The sequence below is a fragment of the Vombatus ursinus genome, unplaced genomic scaffold, assembly GCF_900497805.2.
Source record: "Vombatus ursinus unplaced genomic scaffold, bare-nosed wombat genome assembly UNPS02012147.1, whole genome shotgun sequence".
Lineage (NCBI taxonomy): Eukaryota > Metazoa > Chordata > Mammalia > Diprotodontia > Vombatidae > Vombatus > Vombatus ursinus.
Genome location: NW_020951925.1, coordinates 224,255 through 235,068, shown reverse-complemented (window position 1 = coordinate 235,068; position 10,814 = coordinate 224,255). Strand labels below are relative to the sequence as shown.

General features: G+C 56.3%; 1 protein-coding gene across 1 annotated transcript in view; it reads right to left on the bottom strand.

Moving 5' to 3' along the window:
• FAM207A (family with sequence similarity 207 member A) overlaps positions 1–10,814 on the bottom strand; it is a 54,294-nt gene that overhangs the window by 40,918 nt on the left and 2,562 nt on the right. The window contains exon 2 of the mRNA XM_027857401.1: positions 10,638–10,746. The gene's annotated coding sequence lies outside the window, so the exon portion shown is untranslated. The remainder of the gene's footprint in view (positions 1–10,637; positions 10,747–10,814) is intronic.

Below are 10,814 nucleotides of genomic sequence, written 5' to 3'. Positions count from 1 at the left end.
GAAGGGAAGAGGGCCGGGCCTCAGCCTTGCAGAGGGAAGGGATGGCGGGACCTCCAGGGGCTCTTCCAGACAAACATGGCGAAAGGAAAGAGGGCTGGGCCTCAGGCTGCCCTCGCCATCCACACTCCCTCCACCCACCCCCAAGGATGTAGGCTGAGAACAAGTGGTCCTGCCACCCCCGCCCAAGAAACCACTTGGCACCGAGCTATTCTTACTACTTGCAAGCTGCCAACTGCTGCCCAAAATTAAATGGGGAGGGGGGCTGGTGGCATCAGAGACACAGGGAGCCCGAGCCATTCTTGGTACACAGTACTCAGCACCCGAGGGGAGTCTCCTGGCCAGCTCCAGGTTAGGCCCAAGGCTTGGTTCAAACCTCATTGTTCAAAGCCTGTTTAAATGATGAGATTCACAGGTGCTGACCCTTCCCCCAAGCCCTAGAACAACCCCAGGAGAAGCACAAAGGAGGGCCAGACTGCCATGGGACAGATGAGGGAACTGAGGCCCAAAGGAAGGGACTCGCCTCCACACTGCCAGGCAGTCTCAGAGGTGGGACCAGAAGCCCCACGTCCAGTGCCCTGCCAGGAAACAAAGCTGCCTGGCCAGCCTCAGGAAGGAAGGGCTGTCCAGGAAGCCCAGGGCCAGCCAGAGAGCGGGGCAGGACCTCAGCAATGACCTGCACCCTGTTCTCACAAACTGCTGCTCCAGACAACACAGATCGCCACACAACCCCCAAAATCCAAAGAGAAATCGAGGCATGCCCTCACCCAGGCTATGGAGCGAAGGAAGGACAGAGCTGGGAGGCTTCACTCCTCCCCTTCTTCAGGCCCCCCTCAGCAACCCAGGGAGCACTCCTCACTGTCCTTGGGTCCTCAGTTTCTCCCAGAACATCTTCATTCTCGCCTGTATTACTCTCTCAGGACCACCACACACTGAGCAAAAGGGCAGACTGGGTTACACGCTTGGAGGCATGATGAGCCCCGAGTTCGAATGCTACCTTTGGTACCGACATCCTGTGGGGCCTTGGCCCGGTCTCTTCTGGCCCTCAATTTCCTCCTCCACACAATGAGGGGATTGGCCTTGGGGGGCCCGTCCAGAGCCAGAATTGGAACCCTTGGCTCAGGGTGACAATATCCCAGTGGCTCAGGCAGCCAAAGAGAAGGGCTAGACCATGTTTGCCAAGCCCCCTGACTCCCAGGGCGAGGGAAGGTTCCAGACGGAAGGAAGCGGGGCCACAGACAAGCAGGTCACAAGAGTCAGGTCGCTGTGACGGGCAGCAGACGGCCCCAAAGGTCTGGACAGCTCAGACAAGGCCCAGCAGGGGCTGATCACAGCTGCCCCCAGAACAAAGCACTGGGAACTCGGGAAGCTTGGCCACGTAAGCTTCATGTACCCCGGGGGACATCTCCCCCCACATCCACCCAACAAGAATCCACATTGTCAGATCTGCTACCAAATCCTCCTCACCGCCGTGAGTGTCACCGAGGCAGTCCTCATCCCAGGGCTTGGAAGACCAGAAAGGCTGGGTCAGAACATGAGGGAGGCCCGAGAGCCCAGCTCGAACCCTGGGATGTCAGCACGCAGTGGGCCAGAATGGGGGTGACTAGCCCGGGTGAAGCCACCAGCGAGTTATTAAGAAGGTGGGTTACAGGAGCCCAGGGAGACGGGTGTGGGGTGAGGGGGAGAAGGGAGAGAAAGGGGGAGGGACAGAGAGGGGGCAGAGGAGGGAGAAGAGAAAGGGGAAGGGGGCACAGGGGAGAGAAGAGGGGGAGGCAATCTCCTGTCATGGAACAGAACCACTTGGAGCGCTTCTGCACCTCCAAATCCAGGCCCAGGCACGTCCTCGGCTTGCCTAGGAAAGCCACCGAGCTGGGGGTGTCCCAGTTCCCATCTCGGGAGCACAACCAACCCCAAGCATCAGCTTCACTTGTTTTCCATGGATCTGAAGCCCAGTAGGAAAGACTGGTGCCTCCCGCCTTGGCCAGCCTGGCACGTACCACCAGCGTTGCAGGGGCTCGCGGGCAAATCAGGAGACATCAAGAGTCTAACTCAAGAAGGGAAAGGCGATGTTGTGGACACCCGGGACTCGGGACAGGAATGTGGCTCTGGAGGGAGTCCTCCCTGGGAAGACTAGGGACCTTCTGGCAATGGCGGGAGCTCACAGCTGCGAGAAGAAAGCCAGGCGCTAGGGAGCCTCTGGAGAAGGATCCCTCGGACGGAAGGAAGGAGCTGAGGAAACAGACGACCCCCTGGCAGAAGAAGGGGCTTCACTAACCCAGACGACATGGGCGCTCTGCCGTGAGGGAATGGAGGCGCTTGGGGCGGGGGGGCCCGGTGCCATCTCTACCTCTCATTGGCTTGACTTGGCATGGTCTGAGAGATCGCCCAGTCCAACTCTCGCGGCTCAACTAGGAAGGAGCAGAGAGCCAGAGAAGGAACGAGACTTGGACAGGGTCACGCAGCCGGTAGCAGCAGGGCCAGGGCTCTGCACGCTCTTCCCCAACTTTCGTTCCCTCCCTTCTGGCTTCCATCATGTGTCTGGCCACAACAGGCCTTAAGCCCTGTTTTTCCATAGTCCTGGACCCCCAGAGAGTAGATTGAGAGCAGTGAGTATGTGAGGAGCTCTGGACTTTACAGGAGTCTGCCAGGGCGCAGAGCGGGGGCCTTCGGGAGGGAGGTATGCCCCACATGCCAGAGAGCTGCAGGCTGAGGTTTGGTCACCCATCTCAGGCCCCTGGCAGTGAGTGGCTGGGAGTCTTTGCCACACCTGCTGCCCTTTCTAGCCCAGGAAAGGGTCCTCAGCAAGGCCAGCCTGGAAGCCCCTGTGCCTCAGACCCTATCCCCCCCAAACAGCAGACGGATGGGCTGGGCTGTCTCCGATTCCAGGGCAGAGCTGGGCCTCTGCACCTGCCCCTATCTTGGCCAACAATGGGGTTTCCAGGGGAAATGGGGGTCCACTTCAAGAGAGGACCCACATGGTGGGCATCCTGGTGCCATCCCCATCTAAATGAATTAAACTCATTGGTCACACATTTAGGGGGATCATCCTAGCCTCCTTCTACCTTGTCCACACGCAGAACGGAGATGCTGGCGCTCGGCCATGGCGGCCTCTTGGATGAGAAGCCACAAGCACCCGCTGCCCACCAAGTAGACACAGACTTCCTCCAGAAGTGGAAGGGACCATAGGTCCCCTGTCTGTTTACAGAGGGGGAAAGAGTCCCCAAAGCAGGAAGAGACACACGGCTGAGTGGCAGAGTGAGGGTCGATCCCTCCCTCACCTTCTGACCTAGATCTCCCTAGAATTAGATGGTTGGCGGTGTCTGTTCCTTTGGTCCACACACCTTCTCCTGCCTCTTCCCTCTCTTAGCCTAGATGATTAATTAGTGACTGCTTTGGCCCCACTGATCTCAGACCATGAAGAAGACAGACCTCTGTGCTTCCTTCCCTGACCTCCAGATGACAAGGATGCCCTATGCCCAAAGAGACGGATCCACGGTCCCAGCGGAGCAACCTCACAGGAGGCAGCCAGGAAGCCCGAGTCCTCCAGAGTCAGGAGTGGAGGCCGCTAGGCCTCCCAGCCTCAGCCACAGTGCCTGCCTCCAGTTAAGAGGCCGAGTGAGCTTAGAAGCATTCCTCACCCCAACCAGCCACAGAGGCCACCCAGCCCAACTCCCACCTAAAAAGAAACCGTCTGACAACCTACCCAACAAGTGGGCAGTCGGCCCCTGCTGGGAGACTTCCAGGGAGGGGAGCTCATCACCTCCCGAGGCAGCTCACCCACTCTAGGACAGCCCTCGTTGCTAGGCGGTCTCTGGGGCCCTAAGCCCAGCTCCATCTTTTCCACAACCCCGCCTTCTGCCCTCAGGGGCAGAGCAGAACAAGCCCAATCTGTCCCCCACGACGCCCACCGCCAGCAGCCTTCTCTTCTCCCTCCCGACTCTCCCATAGCCCTGCCCACCTTGGGCCCTATGCTGGCACACTTTCTACAATGGGGGGCCCCAGATGAGATCTGACCGTGCAGAGGACCCAGACCTGAACCCTTAGTTTCCTCACCTGTAATATTAGAAGATACAAACAGGATGGAAAACTAACAATTATTCACTCAGCTACCAGAGAGCCCATCAGGGGAAAAGGAGAGACATCATCGCCGCCATCACCTTCAGCCTCTGCGTGGGCCGAGCCAGCCGCACATGGCGTTTGAAGGTCTGCCACCATCCCACGCCGCCCCACGCCCCCCGGATCTCAGTGGAGCCGCGTATCAACCCTGCGAGGTCCACACTCCCAGACTCAGGGGAGGCAGAACATCAGCCAGAACTAAAGACGATGTCTCGGATTCTAATTCCCCAGCCCAGCTGCAGTGTTCACACACGCACCACCTCGGCGAGCAGAAAGAAAAGGGGTGGCCGCAGATGAAAGAGAGAAGCCCCGCCAATCAATAAATAACAAGCGAGCAATCTATAAGCATTTACTGATCACCTACGAGGTGCCAAGCACACTGGGCAAACACCAGGCCAGCCCCCCGAGACGGGCCATCTCGGGGCCCAGCACCAGGGCTTTACCTCGTCAGACCAGACGGCAGTCGCCTGACGCCGGAGTTGCCTGCGAAACCCGCTGTGATCAGTCTCCCCCAAACACAGACTACACAGCCAATGCCACCCATAAGATTGAGAAGGTGCAAGCGTAGAGGGCAGTGAGGGAGCCGGCGGCTGGTCCCTGGACCTCTCCTCAGCACCCCAGCTCAGGACGTTCTCAGACACCGGGGGCAATGATGAGGCAGTGAGAAGTCATTCCCGCTGGGCGACTGTCAGCTTGGTTTAAAGGCTCTTCTCTGACTCCCGAGTTCCCAGGCACGCTAAGGGAACACGGCGGGGTCACGGGCACCATCTCCGCTCCCAGGCCAGCTCTGCCACCGAGATCCCAAAGTGCTCTTGGGGACTGGCAAAGGATGGCTGCGCACCCTTGGAGGAGCTGGCTATGCCAGCCTCGGCCGCAGGGAAGCCCCGGGGCGAGAGCATTTCGCATCCAGGGGTTTGGGGTAGAGACGCTCCCTCCACCAGCACAGACCAAGCCCCTAGTACTGAGCAGATGGGCCTGAAGAGGCACCGTGGCAAGAAACAGAAAGTTATAATAACACTGAAAAGGCATCAGGGAAACCCAGGAAGATTTCCTTGAACTGATGCAGACTCTTAGAGCTAGAAGGGACCTCTGCAGCATCTGGCCCAACCCAAACAGGAAAGGAATCCCCATGAGCCAGAGAGCCATCCAACCTCCCCCGGCCTCAGACACATAACACTCACTAGCTGTGTGACCCTGGGCAAGTCACTTAACCCCACTGCCTAGCCAAAAATAAAATAAAATAAAATAAATACAGAGAAGAAAAAAAATCCAGAGAGGGACAGAAACCAGAAGGGTAATAGCTTTGTTACTACTTTGTTAAAGATACTACATACAGGCTTGTTCCCAATGCACACTGGTGGCCCTGTGCCAGCTAGGCCACTGCAGGGCACAACTAGCTGTCCTTCACAAGCTCCGGCCCCGAACAGCCAAGGAGACACCCACCTGGGACAATCAAAGTCCTCACTGTCTGCACCCTTTTAGTTCTCATACCAGGCAGCTCAAGGTTTTATTAATCCTCCTAGTCCACAGATTGAAAAAAAAAAAAACCCACCTCATGCTTGCATGCCCAAGATAGTCCTCCTCTAAGTACATTTTAACAAGACAATACACACCTTCTCAGCAGCTACAACATAACAGAATCCTGTTCTCCTACCCCTAAGGACTCCACATTCCCCTCAACAGCCAGGCATTGGGGCCTCCTCCCCCATTCATGCTCCAGCCTTCCACAGGAAACTTTCCAGTTCCCCAGAGACTCAGAAAATATTTTGCCCCAGACGTCCTGGCCGACATAAGTTATCAGTGGTCAAATGTGTCAGGGCATTGTCCGCCAGGCCTTCATAAACAAACCAAAGGCACCCTGAGAACTTGAAATAACTTCTCAGCAAGGGAGTTCTAAGGGCCAGATTTCGAAAGAATCACACACATGTTCAGGCGAGATTTTCCACCTCCTATCATCCCACCCTGCCACCATCAAGCACCCCAGCAGGAAAGTGCCCAGAAGACTAGGACAGGCACTCTGGGGACCCACCAACCCAGAAAAGAATGAGAGGCACCATCCGCACCCAAGGAAACCGCTGCTTGACTCCTAACTAAAAAAAGAAGTCACAAGACCCCCGTGGGCAGGAGATGGAAGCTCTTCCTGCTTTGATTCCCTCTTCCTTCTTCCCCTCTGGGGGTGAGATCTGAGCATCAGGGATGGGATCCCATGGAGAGACTCCCACACCAGCCCTATCTGAAACCCACTTGGCTGGAGAGCCCTTGGAGTGCACAAAAAGCAATTCCACAGCAGCTCAAAGGCCCTGATGAATCCAGCTGCAGGGAATTGTGAGAGAAAAGTGGTCAGCAGAGCTGGGGCCTGGAAAGGTTTTCTACCAGATTCCTGGCAGCCACAGCACCCCCCCCCCAGTCCAATTCCTGGAGGAGCCTGGTCCACTAAATACTTGGGGGCTCCCAGCAGACCCTGGAAAGAAAGTGGAAAGGCATTCATGGGCCAAGGTTTATCCTTGTTTTGAAATCCAGGCAACCACTTGGCACAGGGGCTGGGGGAGTAAGGGGCATGAATGCTGCCCTCCCCTCTCCCTCCTTCCTCCACCCTGCCGACCTCGGGAGCTATTGTGGCCCTCTGCAGCTGGAGTGCAGAAGGCAGATGGTTACACCCGCCACCCAGGGAGGAGCTTCCAAACCTGCAGTTTTCTCCAGGTTTAGGAGGGCGGGCAGGCACTTAAAACCGTTCCTTGTGAGCTTTGGGGCAGATGACAAGGCAGCATTCTGGTTCATGTAAATCCACTGGGCGATTGGATTTAATTGGCTGGACAAGCTTTTACTAAGTGACTATTATGGGCCAAGGGAAACCCCCCCCCCCACCTGGGGACACAAAGACAGAAAAATAAAAGCAGTCCCTGCCCCCCAGGGTGCTTCCACTCACTCTGCATCAGCCATCCTCAGGCAACTAACTGGACGCTTAGAAATGCCCACTCAAGACAAGACTTCCCTCTTTTGGAATATTTCTTTTTTTCCCCCTTATCTCTACAAAGCCCTTATGAAAATCGATTAGGGAAATGGTTAAGCAATTTGTGACAGAAAAACATAGGAAGATTGTATCACACTGTAACAAATACAAAAATTCAAAAACCCCTGGGGCAGACCTCTTCCCACCCATGCTGAAGGAAGTCAACAGAATTAGGGAAACAAAATCCCTAACAATGAGAACATAATTAAAAAGAAAAATCAAAAAATGAATGGCTAATCTCCACCTCTAAAAAGACAGGAAAAAAGTCACCCTCTTTCTTTTGTTGGAGATGTGGAGAACTACAGGTGTAGAAGGCTAGACACACGCCGCCCAACATGGCTGACGTCATGACAATAACAGCACACATTCCTATGTTGCTTTATGATTGGTAAAGTTCTTTATAAACATTGTCTCGTTTTATCCTCACACCAGCCCTGGAAAGTTTATTATCCCCATTCTCCACTTGAGCAAACCAAGGCAGAGGTTGACTTGGCCAGGGTCACCGGGCCAGTAAGGCTTCACTGCCACATTAGAACTCAGGTCCTCCTGAATCCGGAGGCCCTACTACCTCTATGGAATCATCTCCTCCTCCTCATTCTCCCCCTACTCCAACTCTTCCAGCTTCTCCCTCTTACCTCCCCCTCCTCTTAAGGCTTTTCCTTTTCTTCTTTCTTTCCCTCCCCAATTTTGGAATAGTTCTACAAGAAAAGGCACGGCATAGAGGCTGAACTGTGGCTGATGTGTTAATACGAGATAACGTCATCGTGAGCCAGGAAGGTAGGAAACGAGAGCTTCCATCCATGTCCCCAAATTATCTTTGAAAAGGACTGGGGAGCATCGAGAGCCGCTGCCAGGGCTGCTTCTGGAGAGACCCAGAGCACCGCTGCTGGGAAACCGTCCGGGCTTTCCCCAAGCTCTGCGCCACATCCCCGCCTAACATCGAGGCTTACCCGGCTAATCGCGGACACCATTCGTCCAGAGCCCACACATCCCACGCCAATAAGAAGCGCGGCTGGAGGATCCGTTCTCTGTTCTCGGGCTCCTAGACAACGCTACAGAAGTGTCACTGCCTTTCCTGAAAAGGAGCAGCCGGGCCCCAGGATAAACAGTCCTGACGGAGTCAGAGCTACAGAGGAGCTCTAACCCTAACCAGCAAAAAGCAATCCCTCAAGCCTGATGCTCAGGAAGCAAGCTCCCTTCCCCCGAGCTACGCCGGGGAGCCAGGCACCCCCATCTCCCTCAGGAGGGCCCCCCAAAGGCTTGTTCGAGAATCCCCTGAAAGGGCTAAGGCAGAATGGCCAGTCACAGGAGCCTGATCAGCAGCAATGAGGAGAAGGTGCCTGGACACAGACACAGACACAGACACGCTGCATGGGCACACACAGACGTACAGACTCCCATTTAGGCTATTTAGGGAGAGGACTGGCTGGGCCAGAGTCTGGCACACTAGCCTCCTCTGGACATCTTCCCAAGATAGTGGGGAGGCAGAGGTGAGGCAGGGAGGGGACGGTGCATAGATGGAAGACTTTGGACCCAGGGCAGAGGACATTGTTAATGCCAGAACCACGCTCTGGAGAGGAGATCTGGGCTCTTTAACACGAGGGGGTTGGCCCGAATGGTCTCGGAGGTCCTTCCCAGCGCTAGATTTTGGTCCTATGCCCGTCATGACATGCCCCATCCTTCGGGATAAACCCCTTCTGTCTGTGCCCCACGCAGCCAAGTTCAGCGTCTCCTCCTCAAATCTGAAGGTTCCCTGCCCTCTGTCCAGAGGAACGCTGGTGTCTGTAGATGTCTGTTGCGGTCAGAATGAAGCCAACTGATAGCCCCCCACCAAATAAAAGCAGGTGGCCTCCCCCCACTTCCAGCAGAGGGGAGGGGGCTGCTGGGCTCCGGAGAGTGCCCCCTCAGCTGGTCCATCCCGAGCCCCCAACACAGATTCCACAACTAGCAGTGTTCTGCAGATGAAGCAGGGCCAGTGTTGGACCTGGAGCGTGGGGCCAAAAGAGGCCAGAGCACTAACAAACAGCCCTCACATTCTCAGGGCTTCTGGGAGGGGCGAGAGCAGCCCCTGGGCCAGAAGCTGCTCAAAGCCAGTGTCTTCCCCCCCGCCCCCCAGGGGCAAGTAGGTGGTGCAGTGGATAGAGCACCGGCCCTGGATTCAGGAGGACCCGAGTTCAAATCCGGCCTCAGACACATAACACTTACTAGCTGTGTGACCCTGGGCAAGTCACTTAACCCCACTGCCTAGCCAAAAACAAAAAAACAAACAAAAACAAAAAAAGCCAGCGTCCCCAGCTCGAGTCACACTTTCCAGGGAGGAACTTCTACCCGCCAACACAGATGAGGGCCTCTTCTAGACCCAGGCTCAGAGGCTGCCTGGACCCAAGGTCCTCTTGACACCCCCCCCCCAGCCCCTCCCCAAGGCAGAAGGGTTGCAGCCCTGTGGGGGCCTGGGGCCAGGCCAGCTCCTCCCCCACCTCTTCACCCACACTTCTGGTGACTCGCCCACCAAGAAGCCTTCACCAGTACAGGAAGGCTTCCCTTCGCAGCACAGTCCAGCCCACTCAGACCCCGATCCTCTTCCCTCCCCCCCCATTTTTTATTGGGGGGAGGGGAGAGACAAGAGGGAAAGAAGCCTTCTTCCATAGCAGAAGGCCCCAGCAAGCGTGCTCTGGCAGTCCCCTCTCCCCAGAAAGGCTGTTTGCTGGCTCCCTCCCCACAGAGCCATACCTGCCACCTAAGGTAGGGCCCCACGCACTCCAGACTCTGGGGGCCCCCCTACACAGGACAGATGACCACCAGGCTCTCTTTGGAAACCAGAGACAGGATATGCCCAAACCTAGCCCAAGCCCTGGGAAGGGCCAGCATCCACCAGCTCCCCTGCCAGGCCCTTCTCTCACACCGGGAGAGCTCAGTCCGGAGCACAGGGCCCAGCAGCTGGCTATAACCCTCTGCCTCTGGGGTCTTTTGTGAGAACTCGGCACTCCCACCTTCCTCTTCCCATCATTCCCACACAGCCTGCTTCCCACACACACCAAAGCATGCCAAAAGGCAAAGATCTAACCTCTCGGATTTCAGAGGTCCCTGCCTGCCTGGCCACTGGCCTAACTCGCACCACCTGACCATCAACAGGCACCTGGAAGCCACCAGAGGCTGTGAGACAGAGACAATCAAGGCACCTTCTCAGAGCGAAGTCAGCTGTGAGCCACAACAGACGCTGGAGTGAGGGCCCATGAAAAGAGAATTCTGACCGTGTTTATTGTTGGGTTGATTAAAAACTGTAGCCAAGACCTCGTCCTCAATAAAAAGCACACATAGCGTGAGAGCAGACTCAGTATAGACCCCAGAGCAGGGCAATGTCAAAACTCCCGGTAAATGGGAGGGAGCCCTCACCAAGGGCTCTGACAGTAGCGATCCCCACCAAGAAGTCAGCTACGAGTCTCCGAGGGTGATGGCCAGAGGGCCCCACGAGGAGTCTGCAGGGCCACCAAGGCTCTCCCTCCAGCACTCTCACCTGCTCCAGCAGAGATGACACTTCCCGTGTCCCAGTGCAGTTTCTGAACCAATGCTTTCGGGTCGATCGTGGTCCCAGCAAAGATGTCCGACGTCACCAAGCCCCAGTCCTGGTGGCAGAAAGGGACGATGAGCCGCCCTTCAAGGCCCCCCGGCAGCAAAACTCAGACTAACCTAG